General features: G+C 33.5%; 1 protein-coding gene, 1 long non-coding RNA gene and 1 other non-coding gene across 5 annotated transcripts in view; 1 reads left to right on the top strand and 2 right to left on the bottom strand.

Moving 5' to 3' along the window:
• Window positions 1–15,165, bottom strand: part of LOC118199412 (uncharacterized) — a 163,273-nt gene that overhangs the window by 58,242 nt on the left and 89,866 nt on the right. Inside the window, exon 2 of the long non-coding RNA XR_004759933.2 lies at window positions 1,418–1,491. This is a non-coding gene — a long non-coding RNA (uncharacterized LOC118199412). The remainder of the gene's footprint in view (window positions 1–1,417; window positions 1,492–15,165) is intronic.
• The window catches only part of LOC118199410 (uncharacterized), a 216,231-nt gene that overhangs the window by 175,371 nt on the left and 25,695 nt on the right, over window positions 1–15,165 (top strand). The gene's annotated exons all lie outside the window — the stretch shown is intronic.
• TRNAA-CGC (transfer RNA alanine (anticodon CGC)) lies at window positions 10,046–10,118 on the bottom strand. The gene has a single exon. It is a non-coding gene; the product is annotated as a tRNA-Ala (tRNA).

The following is a 15,165-nucleotide window of genomic DNA, read 5'->3' as shown; positions in this document are numbered from 1 at the left end:
GAATAGAACTACTCCCCACTAACACCTCATTCTTTCATACCTTTTCACCTTGTAATCGTTTTTACGGGTGCGCTAAGACTGTGCTAATCGGGAAATGTGACATCATGGCAGCAAAGGGAGTCAGGGTATCCATTGCAAATCTTCAGTACTGGGAACTTTGTGACACCCACCTGATAAATCATGTCAGATCTTCCTACCCTTCCGTAACCACCCACAGTTGACAGAAATGGTAGAGCTTTTGCTTTGACACTCCCCCAGACGGAAAGAGGTATTTGACGAGTGACAAGCGAGGACGCAACCTTGGAAGTACCTTATTGAAAAGGACGATACGTTGCACAATTTCAGGGTCGTCTTTTCAAGGCCATCTGCTAAAAATTCTGACGAGTTAGGTAAACTTTCGGTCTCTGGTTTAACTCGAACAAGAGAAATTCTTTATCGTTTTAAGAAATATTTTGTTGAGATTTTTCGTTGAATTATATCTGAATGCAGGGGAATTAATTATAATTAATGTCTAATTGGCATTAAATTATGAATTTTATATTGATATCATTATTAGTATTACAAAAAAAAATGGAGTGATTTGTGATATTATTATTAGCATTATACTGGCGTTGGTTGTTTTGTAATTGATTAGGTTGAAAAGCAATTCAGTTATAAATGGAATTAATTAATGAGCAGCAGTAGCAGACCAACAGCTATCGAGCACAGGGCGGAAATCTCCCTGGGGCTTCCCTTATTGGAATGATTACCACACAAATTCTTAAATAATGTTTATTTAATTAAAATTAAATAGTTAAAATGATTTGGAAAACAAAAAATCTAGAGACTAAAGAAAAAACAACTTACATCTAGCAGATAAACATATATTTAAAGCAACTTATTAATCTGCCATTTTTGATTTTAAAAAAGCGTTTTTGACTTTTCTGTCAATAAAAAAAGCTAAATCTGTTCTGTGCGAACTTCTGATAATTTGTTTATAGCTTCATCAAACTTAATGTATTTAGTTACTGCATTTTCAACGGAAAGAATTGCCAAAGCGTTAGGTCTTACTAGACACACTGTTCATCGAAGATAGCTTTTAATCAACTTCCTCTCGCAAGAAAAAACTGAAACACACACTAGCAAAGGAATGTCTTTAGGGCCAAATAATCGCCTTCTATAGAGACAACTTTGCAGCCTCGTTGTTTTTTTTTTAATATATATATATATATTTCTACATACAGGTACATATACTTAAAACTTAAGGTATGAGAACTTGAAGATCTCTCCACCCCGATCAGAGCGTTGAAATTATGGATTTCATGACGCAATATTTTTTCCTAACTTTTATCACACAGATTAATTATAAACATTATTTTTTTTAAAATGTAAACAGCAAAATTCTTGTGATTATACAATGTATATTTGTCTTTAATACCTGCATTAGTAAGGCAACCTTTCTGCACTTTAAAGTAACTTGATTGGCACTTATAAGTGTTGTTGAGGGAAAACCTGAAAAAATATATATATATACATACATATATTTTATTTACTAAAGAAATATTGATTATATTATCTCCTAAGATTAATTTTAGTGTAATTATCTAAAAAGTGTGAATCCATAGTTAGTAAGTTTAATTCCGAAAATTGTTTTAAAGTAACTTGAATGTAAATAATTAAATAGAATAACTCGATTTCGCACTAAGTGAATTTAAAATTATATATATATATTGTCGGGGGACGGTTACTCGAGCGATATCAATTTTACTGCAAAAATTGCTTTTCACTCAAAATTGAATTAGCTAAAATGCTTCATCGGAATGAGTTCTTTGGATCTCTGCATTGGTTCTTAATCTCTTCTATTCGCGGAAATGTTTAGCCTGACTTGAATTGCCGGTTTGGCATCGCCTTATTGCTCGAGTAGGACGAAACACCTTCGTATTTATTTCTTAATTATTGTTCATTGAACGGGAGTTGGTTTGTTCCCCTTGAAAAGTCAACTAATTTCCGATCAATGACAATGATTACTTGCATTTAATTTAATTCTTGCTTTTAATTTATTCTTTTTACAATTGAAATTTTGTTATTCATGATTTAATTCCAGTCCCCGTTAAACATTTTTAACAATTTACATTCAAGTTACTTCAAAACATCTTTCGAATGCCAGTTTTATTATATTTTCTTGTTTTATTAGTTAACACTGATGTATTACCTACTCACTATTTATTTTATAATTTATTCAGTACACTAATTGCTGGCCAAATTTGCATGAGCAACTATTCTTTGATAACATTAACCATCTAATATTACTTGATAGATTAAACCATAATACTTTTGTGCGCTTTCAATATATATATAATTTTGGAACCAAATGGGTATGAATTTAAAATATATTTTCATACTCATTTGGTTCCAAAATTTTTATGCTTGGTTAAGGATGGAGAATACTACTACAAGGGATTTGAGATATTTCTATGAGAATCAAGATAATCTGCTCATTCTTAGGATATTTAAATTATCCTGTTTTTTTATTAATTTCATAAATTTAATATGCTGTAACATTTCATTTGGAAAATGTAGGTGATTTTCTGAGAATGCCACTGCCTCAAATACTTCTGTGTTCTCTTCAGCATATTCCGTCCCTTTTCCCGCGATAAATTTAACTTTTATATGTATATATATATTTTCAAATTTAAGATTGAGGAACGCGGAGGAAAAAGGAGATGAATTTATAATCGTGTGATCAGCATGACTGCCTAATTATAAACTTTTAGCGCTTAAAGACATCAGGAAAGAGAATTACGCGCCAAAAGAGATACTTTTATCTAAAGTGAAGCCTATCTTATTTTTTTTATCGAAAATTAAGTAGCTTTAAAATGAATCCTTAATTTTCAAGTTAAACTGTTGCACTATTGTATACCTTACTTTCATTTTCTAAAAATTTCTTCCAATTTATAACAATTTAAAATTATTCAAATCGTATTTGCTTTATTTATAACAATGCAGACAGCGAGACTTTTTTCCGCCGCTATAATATTTTTTTTTATAAAAACGTTGGCTGACAGTTTATTTATTTATTTTTTTATATCAACAGTATTTTTATTGAAAACTGTTTACTAAAAATATTAACAATATTCTACCTTCACGCATAACATGTGACTAAAATTAAAAACTTGATTTTTCATATAAGACAAGTTTTATCTTGAGTTCAATGCCGGATGACTGCATTGCTTAGAAAAGAGAAACATTTGTGCATGAACTTTTCTTGCGATATTAAATATGCCTTTTCTTTATTTTTCTTTGTATTTTAAGTCAACTTTTTAGAATAAAGGAATAAATATAATAATAAAAAAAGTTGCGACTGTAGAATTATTAGTTTATGCGGATCGGAAACATGAAAAATGTGGATGCCCTCGACGAATCGAACTCTAGACCTCCCAAAAAAGTGCCCAATGTGCCCGCCCAGTTACACCCCCCAGCCACGAAGGCTTGCAGAAAGGAAGGAGAAAATACCTTATATAGTCTTCTTATTTATAGTTAACTAACAGTTATTTATTTTTGGTTAATTTTGGTGCTTTTTTCTCTCTGTTTTCCTATATGCATGTTATACCCAGCGGTTATACTATATGATGAATATCGTTTGAATGTTTATTTTTATTTTCTTTTTGGTTTGTTTATATATCAACCTTTTAATTATACGGAGCACAGGTCCTGGTTTTCCGGGACTAAGAAAGAGAGGCCTGATAAAAGGAGATGTTTTAATTTTTTGGAGGGGGGAGGGAGGTGGGCTTCCCCAATTTTTTTCGGGGGGGATCAGCTTGGCAGGATCGCTCGCTGCTCTCATTTGTGTATTAAGCTGGTGCAGAACCTTTTGTTTGTCCATAAGACAGTTTGCCTGTTGGGAGAATCGGATTGCGCCCCGAGAATACTTTATAAATCCCCCCTTTTAAAGGTGGACTCTGAATTAGGAGACCCAATCACCAAATCCTGGTGGTGACGAATAATCGTCAACCACCTTTTTTTAGTTCGGCAGAGTCTTTTAGAATTTTTTGATGACAAGAAATTGAAGAAATGCCCTCGCCGGCATTCGAACTCCAGATCTCTCGAATAACGCATCGAGCGCGCTTTCACTTGCACAAAGGCATGCGGAAAAGGAGGGTGAATATACCTTTACACGACTAATAATCGATTCTTTTTCAGAAGAAATTTTAAATCATAAATGAATCACACATGCGCATTTTATTTAAAATGAAATATGAAATCCATATATCTACCATTAATTAGTAGTAATAATTTATTACTTTAATATTTCGCGTCTGAGTATATTTATATTGGTAGCTACTGGTTTACATCATCTTTTACTATCAAGTTTATATATGACTTGCGTTACAGCATTATATTACATGCATGCTGGAATTTGCTTCAGCATTCCTTGGATAATTCTGCTGGATGTTGCAACTCTCTTTTCGAGTGACGGCATTCCGTTCGCTGTACAAAATCTGCTTTTTTTAGGGCTCGCAGCCCCTATAGAACCAGAGAGGATGAAGAGAGAGAGAGAGAGAGAGAAGGAAAAAAAATTGCGCCGTTGTATGAATATGAATAAATAACAGAATTCCGTGCGAGCTCACCGAGCTACGTGCTTACTTATTCATATCAATGGCTTTGCAGCCACAAATGTTCAATTTCATAAAACTACCGCATACTTCTGAGACTCCCTCACACACACTCCAACTCGTACTGGCATTTTGTTTTCCTGTGTTTCTTTTTGTGTGTATGTGCTCTTTTATATACAGCGCAGGATGAGAATATTATATTTTTTCTATTCTCGATGTTAGTTTTTGAGGGAGGTTTTAGACGTAGTGGTATGCAGTGAGTCCATACATCCTGAGACTCTAGATGACCAACTAAAGCAATCAAGAGTTTTCTGGGGTCATGCATCTCTCACTTTTTTTAGCTTTCGTTTTATTTACTTTTCTTTCCTTTTCCCTGTGTGAGCTGCGAATCACCGGACTTGTTGTTGGAAAAGAACTAATTTTTATTTCTTCGAATACCTTCTCGTATTTCGCACATTTTGAAAGTTGCTCGTGCGTGAAAACCTGCGAAAGAAGAGAGGAGAAATTTTTTTGACAGGAAAAAAAATTGAATTTTTTATTATTCATTTTGTATGTGCTTTGTGTTTGCGGGGGTGTGGCGAAATCAACTGGCGTGTTTGCTTTATAGATTGTGTTACTTCCTTGCTTTTGTAAGACAAAAAAATGCCTATGTTGCTTTTTCAGTCTTCTTCATAAGTTTTTAATGTAAGAAGATTTACTTTTGAAAATAATGAATCTGTGAATTTTAAACAATTTATTCATAGATGAAATCAGACATTATCGATACCCACTGAAATTAGTATGATTGAAGGTAAATTAATAAGCTAGAGGTTTGACACTGCACTCTGCAGTATTTGAAACGAATAATCTTGCTAGAGCTTTAATGCACTATGCAGTATCTGAAACGGATAATCTTGCTGAGCTTTAAGAATTTTTAGAGTACAGATATTTTAAGACAAGAAACAATCGCTTGAAGGTTTGAGTGAAAAAAAAATTCAACCGGCGGGGTATACTTGTGCTGTTTTCGTAGTCTTCTGCTTTAGGTTTTAGCAAAAATCGACTTTAGAAGATACTGAATTTTGATGATCTTTACACAGAATGTGATCTTTCATCAATATTTTGTTTTCCATCACGCAAATAAGAAACTATTGTAGTATCCTGAAAAGCTAGTAATCCGTTGAGTAGAGATATTAATAACCTAAGTCAACCAATAATTTATCAATAGAACGGGATTGTGGCACTTTGCCGACTTTGCATAGAGCCGACGGGACCATTTCATAAGATTGCCTTGTAAGAAAGGTGGCCGCAGCCTTATGCAGGACACTCGCAATTCGAACAGAATTCCTCGGCGTAAAGGTGCGCGCATCCTTATGAAGATCAGTTTCTAAGCTGCAAAAAGTAACTGTATAGTCATTAGGTTATTTTGAAGTGTCATTAGGTTATAAATATGCTGTATAGTCATTAGGTTATTTTGAAGCAGGAGACATAGCTGGTGTAACGGTAGCACATACCGTTACACCAGGAAGGCAGTGCAGAAAGGAGGGAGAAAATACCTTATAGTGTGGGCACTATAAGGTAAAAGTAAACATTTCCAAACGTAAATTATTATGCACGCAAAAATGGAACTTGCATAAATATGCGCTGGCGGTAATGTGCCAGCATATGAAGGGTTTTTTCCCCCCTAATTTGTTTATTAGCAAACGAAGGTTATTTTTTTGGTCTAAGAATTAGTGCACCTTTGTGAAGATTTCAATCTTTTCGAATGATGGACGACCTGCATAAAGTGGCCAGCACATTTTCGAAGGAGCATTGTTGTTACGAAGTCATAAACCGACAGCCACAAGATCGACAAGGCAACTGAAAAACCGGTTTCGATTCTATGCCGCTATCGATCTTATGAGAAAATATTAAAAAAAAAAAAAAAAAAAAAAAAAAAAAAAAAAAAAAAAAAAAAAAACTGAAATGTTTCAGATTTTAAATTACGTCCAAAGGGGCGTTTTTTAACATTTTGTGTGTTACCTTTCTTTATTAAATATCATGTTCCTCGCACTTAGACCATAAGATCCAGTGCAACAGCAATATCGCAAAATAGTTTTAAAACGAGCATATCTTTAGAATTTCCGATACAGAGACTCACGCGCTGGAGATAAAATTGTTTTTTCTGCACAACGTTGCCATTGCTCGCTTTGAAATCCTTGAGTTTGTTAATCAAAAATTCGTCAAAGTTTTAAAAAATAGGAAATCGATCATAAAACAAATTTCAAATTTGGTCTTCCACATGCTCAATATTCGTTGGAGGATTACGTTATTCAAAATTCGATGACTCTATGTACCGTTGTTTTATCACAATACGAGAAATATACATACATTTATGCAGATTTTTCATTATTTAATTTCTTCAAATATAATGCAGGACTCTAACATTTTGTGGCAACAGTTTGAAAAGTGAACCGACATTTATGAGTCCGACGCAAAATGCCAAAACGAAACTAATAGTCCTTCGGGATTCAAATCCCTTTGGACTTAAAAAAAAAAAAAAAAAAATCCATTTTAAAAAAAAATTCGTCATTTAAAGAATATATTTTTATATGCTGTTTTCTATATATATTTTTTAATTATGAGTCAAGACTTAAAAAATTTAAGTGAACTGTATTTAGTGCAGAAATCGAAATATAATGAACCGTAAAAGTAATAAAGAGATTATGAGGGTATCCTGCCAAAGTGAGAAAAATTGCTAACATTTGGACAACTTAATAATGAAATAAATGATGACGGTGCCTTTATGTCTAAGCCTAGATTTGTTTCAAACATATAGAAAGTTTGTGCTAATCAAAAGAAAGGCGGTTAGGAGTTTCGTTTTGTAGAGTCCCCCCCCTCTCCCAATAGTGATTGCAGGTAATAGCGAAAAATTTTCATCCATAAGATAGCAGTTTGGAAAGAAATTTTTAATGATTTGAATTGATAATTTTAAGCAAAAAGAGAGTGTTCAGTATTCTCTCAACAACAGCCATTTGCAGAACTAAACTTGAAATGTACGTTGGACGGTGGACAAAGTTGCCAACACTCATTCCATCTACTCTTGACAAACATCAACTTCTGAAGTCATTAAATCTCGTCTTCTCTCTACTTAACGATAGAAGGAATGATGACATCGATGAAAACTCTCCGTCGAAGACAAGAATTAATCTTCTTTAGAAGCGAAACGATCGAATGTGTTTTTTTTTTCCCCTTCGCTATCTCTTGTCCTAAACTCGACGGCTCTGCTACCCAATTGCGAGGCGTTTCTTAAGCAAATGTATTCCGGGTATAAAAATGGCCATCATCTTTGACGAATGCTTTTCCATAATTCGAGTGGGTTCTGCATTAATGAGCGCAGGCAATTGTAAAGGAATCAAGGGAGAAGTCAGTTTAATCCTTCTCTCTCTGCCTCTGATGAAGCCGAAGACAGTGATTGGTAGCCCTATTCCGATGTCTGCTACTGACCGACTCCCTTATTAGAATGCGAGCCAAATCACATTAAGCCAAGGGGGGCCGAGCACTAAATGCGTTCTTACAAACTTGCAATTTGGAGATTTATAGTGTGTTTTCGAACACTTCAGATAAGGCTATTCCAAATCCAGTTGAATCTGTCTCTCATCAGTTGATTGCGAGAAAATTCATTTTTTACCCCATGTCTTCTGATGAGCTATTCATATGAATAAAATCTTAAGAACCAAATGGTCCTCTGATAGTCGAAGGTGTGGAATCCTATTTAATCAATTTTTCATTTTCAGTTAAATTACACGAAATACAATTAAATTTTTTACATAATATAAAATAACATCTAAATTTAATATTTAAGTTTTAGCTGCTTCTTGAGTATGTGCGATAGTTAGCTTGTTTGTATGAGACAAGGGATTTATGTTATATGAGAAAATGTATTCATACGCAGTTTGCTTATAATGAATTAACCACTTTCTCGAAACAGTTAATTTGAACTCCTTTTGAAATGTTAATGGGCGTCTTGTGCGAGGGCAGCTGAGAGTTCATTGTATAACTATAATGTCTGTTGTAAAGTCACGGGAGTAAAAATATGTAGCTTTTGTCTTAAACTGCATTATTTTCTGTAATAGAAGACAGCATAATTTAACAGTCTGTAAGAGAAACGCCGCGTTTTTTTTCTACCCATCGCTTTTCAACAGGTGTTTTTGTTATCCAATGACTTATGAGTTTCACTCTTATGAACAACAACGCTCAAGTGATTGAAGCATTAAGTCATTCAAGGTCATTCCTACCGTCTTGAAACCATGGTAACGGCGGATGCTGTTGCCAATAATTTTTGTTATTCTAGAGTATTTTGGGTGAATCCCATATCCCTCACACCCAATTGACGTTTGTAATATTTCGCTTCGTGAAAAGCACGTGATTGAAGGGTAACTTAATATTGGTCTCAAATGAGGTGGAGAATAGTGTTGGACGGGGATGATGACACGCAAAAGGGGTGGGGGGGCAGAGACCTTGAAGTGATTAGTTTAAAATAACAGACTATAGTGCGGACAAGATGCGCTTTAATTAGATGGTATTAAAAATAAACATTTTATTTGGAGAATGAATTTTTTTCTGAATTACTGGTTTATATACTAAGCCATAGAAATAAAGATTATCAGTTTTCTATGAATAATTATATTTTTTAAATGCTGCATTAGTTTTCTATGCAAATTTGTGTTCAAGTGGAATGCATGCAAATACATCACTGTCAAATTTTCCGAGTTTTTCTGGCGTTCTTAGAGGTGAAATTTAATGATGTAAATAATTTGAAATGTAGATAATTTGATAAAACTTCATGTTTTGTCTTTTTATCATAAAAAAATTGATTAGTTGATCCTATGGTTTTTCGGTACGCAGCAATCAGTCGTATATTTTGCAATGCATATTTTTTATAAAGCGAAATTAATAACTTTACCATTTAGAAATTATTGAATAGTTATAGTTGAAAAGTTTCCCTCTTCTCTTAGGTTATACCAAATAGACCGTCTCAGATCTACACTTCTGTATGAAAGTGAGCGGATATATAACAGAAAATTTTCCAAACTTATTATCAGAGGTCATGTCCGATCCCTTACTTCCTGCCACGACACAAAAGCATTTTCATCTTACCTCCCTATGTCAGTATCTTCCTAAATCTTCCCTCATCTGTTAGACTGCTGCAAGATTTTTTTTCTTATGTCGGAGTCTGGGCTTGGGTTTGTAAATGATGAACGAGCTAATGGACTTGGTGTAGTTCACTATACTAGACATCAGAGGAAAAGGAATAACTGCAATAAAATTAATTTTTTGTTGTGCTAAAGTATTCAGTAATCAATCAACATAAGCAGTTTGCGCCTTTTTGCAGATATGTCAGGTACTGAACTTAAGCTATTCTTTATAGAATTATGTTGTAATATTGTAGAGACATTAAGTATTTTTTAAAAGCGGGAGATGTGAAAAACGAGCAATGTCCTCGCCGGGACTCGAACCCTGAACGTCTCGAATGCGCGTCGAGTGTGCTAACCATTACACCACGAAGGCATGCTGAAAGGAGGGAGAGAATACCCTATAACTATTGCTTAAATTCGTGAAATAAATACGCTGCTGAGGATTTATTTCCCTCAAGTATATAGTTTAGAAAATTTCTTTGATTAAAAAAAACTTTCGATTAACAATTGAACATCGCTAACAAATTGTAAGATATTTTTCGATTAGCATAATAAAGTACCCACCCCTGCAAACAAACCTATCCTAGATCTCGGTTTCCCCCCACTAGTCTCCGTCTAGCAGCCCAACATAACCTGGGGGGGGGATCCTAAAATTTCCTGCAGAATTCCTATCCGCAACATCATTAAGATCAGATTTTTAAATGAGAGCGCGAGTCACATTAGCCAGGCTTCATTGATGTGTTTACCAAACCCATATGATGGAGATATTTTTGCAAATAGGTCAGTTCTTTCGAGTATTCGCCTCTAGAAATTGATACTGGATTTCTGCTGACAGTAGAAAATTTGTATTGGAAAGTAATAAACATTTGTATTTCATAACACTTTTTGAAAAATGGGTCTTGTTTTAGAAGCTTTTTTGAAACGTGGTACTGAAGGATTCATTTAAAGTATATGTCATAATCAAATTAAAGAATTTCTATTGTTTATTTAACCCTATAAAATAAAAAATTAAAACTTAAAAATGCCACTTGTTTAATTATGTTATAAATTAGGAAGATTCGTCATCAAAAAAATTTTATAATACAACAAATGAATGCCAGGAGCAAAAATACAAATGAGGTGAGTTTAAATAAAGGGAAGGTACCTAACATTTAACCCTTAGGCTTTTTTTTTCTCTTATTACGTGCTCCGCCCTTAGGCACTACACGGAAAGGAAGGGATGCCCCGTGGAGGTCTTTTTTAGGAAAACTGGCTTGTACCCACGTTACACATGGGAAAAACCACGAAAACGCCCATGCAGCCAGCCCGTTCGCCGGGACTCGAATCCCGAACCGAACTACCAGTGTTCAGCGGCTTTTACCGCTCGGCCACTGGTAGGCCTAAACCCTAGACTTGATTTAATATTAACTGATTTTTTTAAAAAAGAAATTCAGAATTACATCTGCATTTTATAACAAAGAACATTAGGAACCTGATTTCTCTCTTAGATAAATGTGCATATTAATTTTAGGATCTGGATAAAAAATTAATCATAGAGAGGCTATCATTTTTGTGCTTTAAAAGAGGTATATTATGCTCCAAGAGGTACGCAGAGTCAGTTTGCCAGATTTTAATTAAATCTCTAAATAACACGCATCTAAATTATTCATTCATTACAGTATCGTTACTTAATTTATCAACTCTTGCACAGAGCCTTGAAGGAATATAATATTCATCTTTCAAGAAATTCCTACACAAATATTAAAAAAACTGATTTTATTAAAATTTAATCAATTAATACGTTTGATTAGCACATTCATCTCGATTTCTAGAAGAACCGTAAGATTTTAGGAAACTCCGGTTGAGAAAAACTGCATTGTATTTTTCATTTTTCATTTGTTTGCTATCCCAAAATTGTTTTAGTTGTTATTTCGTGTTTATTGCAAATTTTACCTCGTTTATCTTGTATAAATTTAAAATTAAAGAATTTAACATGAAAAATATATCATAGTACAAATATTACACACTTATATCAATGATACATATAATCGCAAATTGTCGCCAAATTCAGGTTCAAGGAGAAATAGCTCAAGATTTAATACAAGTAGAAATTACGAATAACTTCGGCTGGTTTATGTAGCTAATTGGTATTGCGGTCCTTTGCGTACGATGAGGTATTCTGTCAGAATCCTACACCCCCAGATATAAAGGAACAGTTGGGGTAGTATCTGGTTAGGTTATGACTAAATTTAAGCTCTGTTCTGACTGGAGAATTGTCAAAACATAAGTTGCTCTCGACTCCATTTTAATCACATCGCGGCTAAAGTTGCTATCAGATTCGACGTTAAATTCGTGAAACTCAGTGACATTTTCAATATTCCAAATATTTTAGTGTATATCATTAATTTACCGTTATTCAGTAAGTAGATTGGCTCAGACGCCAAGTAGAAATTTAGTATTATTCGTATCACTTTCCATGATCCTTTTTTTCTGATTGGTTGAACTACCGAAAAACCTTCTCTTGAAGCAACACTTTGGGTTTCTGAGTAAAATTATACGCATGGAAATCAAACCTTCAAATTAATTCTTTCACAGCGTGTTTCCAAATACTGTTGTGTTGGGAGTCTAATATGGTTTTCGCAAAACCCCACCAAATGGGTATTGCCTGTTACATATATTGCTTTCATTGCTGGTTTTTTTTAATTTAGTATTTTTAGCAAACTGTTTACTTATTTTTAATTTAGTATTTTTGTTTGTTGTTTGGGGGTGGCTGGGTTACTTACTGGCTGCCCTAGTTTGTGGATATACGGGGCCCTTTCTTTTGAGCTATGGGGACACTCGTGTCCAGGTGGGCTGAAGGGAGCCTCCAATTCATACAATTCTTACTGCTTTCATTGCTTTGAAACAAATACTTTTGTTGTTTTACATTCAAAGCTCAAAAACGCCGTGATGTTTTTGCCGTATATATAGTTTTACATATCATCGAATTGTTGGCGATGTTGAAGAATTTTGGATTGTTCCTTAAACATGAAATGTGCTAATTTTCAGCCCAGAGAATAACAAGTGTCTCAGTTAAATTTCATATAAGGTAAATCCAAGTTTTTACTAAATCAGAAATAAGTGCGGTTTTCATGCATTTTTGAGTAGACTATAACTGACATTGATTAAGGCGCTTACGATATGTTTCATCATTACAATAATTTTCCGTACCACAATTGAGTGCCAAGAGAAATTTTACCTCAAGTCTGGTTCAATATTGAATCTTAGCTTGAAATACTTCTACAGTTTTGTAAAGAGAAGTATGACTTCGTGAGAAACGTTATCAGGATGAAAGAAAAATACAAGTGAAAAGAAGGAAATGAACGTGAGTTTTTTCTTTGCCATTTATATAATCGCATTCAAAAGAAAATCTTGTCATTTTCATGTTTGTTTTTGCGACTATTCTATTAGTGTTGAAGACAGAAATTGCTTTCCCTGCGAACAAAAAACCATGACGAACGATTTGCGACAGACTTACTTTTTAATGGCTCTTTGTTGGAGATACAATTCTTAAAAGTTTTATTTTAAGAATTTTTATAAAATTCAGATTTATATATTGAAAGGATAATAAACTGAAAGGAAAATTTTTAGCAACTTCTACATTTAACTAGCGTCATTTTTTTGAAATATGCTTTGTGCTGGAATACATTGAAAGAAAACTATACTCGGTATTCTTCTTTGCTATCACTAAGTTGGTACCAGTTCGGATGTTTCGGATACAAAAGTTTGCAGTTGCTCAATATGACTTTCTTGTATATGCGATTTTACAATAATAATACTCTATTTACTTTTATTTTTTTCTACAATGTTTATCCAAAATTAGTTTATGATTTCAAATTCAGTTATAGTTATTATAACTTAGTACTAAGACAGTTGGCTGAAGAAAAATATTGCGAAGGCAAGTTGGAATAATTTCTCCTCATCCCGAGCAAAGTTTTTTCAGTGAAATGGGCAAATACTCTTAACTTACTCATCTACAAGTTGAATGCTTCGGATAAGCTTTTCTATTTCAACTAATTTCTTAATTCAAATTTAGGGAGTATGTATGCAATTAAAAATGAAATTATTTTTGTAATATTAATAATTAATATACTTTTAAAAATGTATAATTGGGATACTTTGATACTTTCCCACCTAATGCGAGCACGATGACGGAGTCGTAAAAATAACATCTTTATTGCAGAATATGTATATGAATATTCTTGAGGGGAGAAAGCTTTTAACTTGATTAGAGGATGGGAAAATAAAACACGAATAGGAGACATTTGAAGCATACGGAATGCTAATGGACATTTCGGGAAACTCTGTCCTTTTTTCTGATTTTTGCTCCAAAGGAACTTAAATCTGTTTTAGATACCGAATCAAGTTTCATAATTCGGAACTTTCAGGGATTATATAATTTATATTTATACTGAAAATATTCATTACATTAAAAAGGCATTATCTCTGATCTTCAGAAATAAAATATTATATGCAGGTGCGATGGATTAATCTTTGCGTTACGAAAAACCATGCCATTAATTCTGGATTTGTATTAAAAACCTTTTACTTAAAATTATCACTAGGAAATAAATTTCTCAACTATTACTGAAAAGTAACACCCCTCCCCCCCCAAATGGCCAGCCACTTGCTTTTTCCATGGAGGTAAGAAAGGGAGGAGGGGCCATTCCGCACTAGAAGTGAAGCACTGCTTTGAAGCTTGGGTCACCAGACGGGGTGTTGTTTGTTTACATTCAGAAGCTCGCTTGACAAGATTCTGATAGTATTTCGACACACGACAGTTCCATAGAAATCGAAAAAGGGACACTCTCGCATGAAAGAAACATTCATAGTGTAATGGATAATAGCAATTTGTATAGTTTACTGACATTTACGCAAAAATCACATCTTGGTTATTTTTCGATAACTAACAACAGCGATTTTGATTATGAATTTGTTTTATAAAATTCTAAGCTGTTGCACTACAAAAATATAGATTTTAAGAAAATTGTTAAAAGAGATCTGCCAAAATTTATTTTCTAGAAGATTTGAAAAGTTTGAAACTTGATGGCTAAATGTAAATATAAAATTATGTATGTTAAAATATTTGTAATTAGGCACATAGGTCAGATTAAGTTTTTATTAAATAGAGTAACGCATGCAAGGGCTATCTGCCTAAAGAGAGAGATGCCATTGTGGAGGAATTTTGAAGAAAAACTGACCTTTGAGTGGGTATTAAAAATAATACTTATAATTTTCACTCAAATTATATTCATATATATTTTTTATGTAAAACTTTCGGGTCTATGCTAAATTAGTGTAAATTACTTTACACGAAAAATATAGTGAATGCACAGAAATTAAAGATTTGCACATGCCGGAAATGATAAATAGGAAATATGTATGGGTATTTATGCATGTGC

The sequence above is a fragment of the Stegodyphus dumicola genome, chromosome 12, assembly GCF_044657685.1.
Source record: "Stegodyphus dumicola isolate Sdum_Otavi_A_Nest chromosome 12, ASM4465768v1".
In the NCBI taxonomy this organism is placed as follows: Eukaryota; Metazoa; Arthropoda; class Arachnida; order Araneae; family Eresidae; genus Stegodyphus; species Stegodyphus dumicola.
The sequence above is the reverse complement of the archived record's forward strand: the minus strand, read 5'-3'. Positions and strand labels throughout refer to the sequence as shown.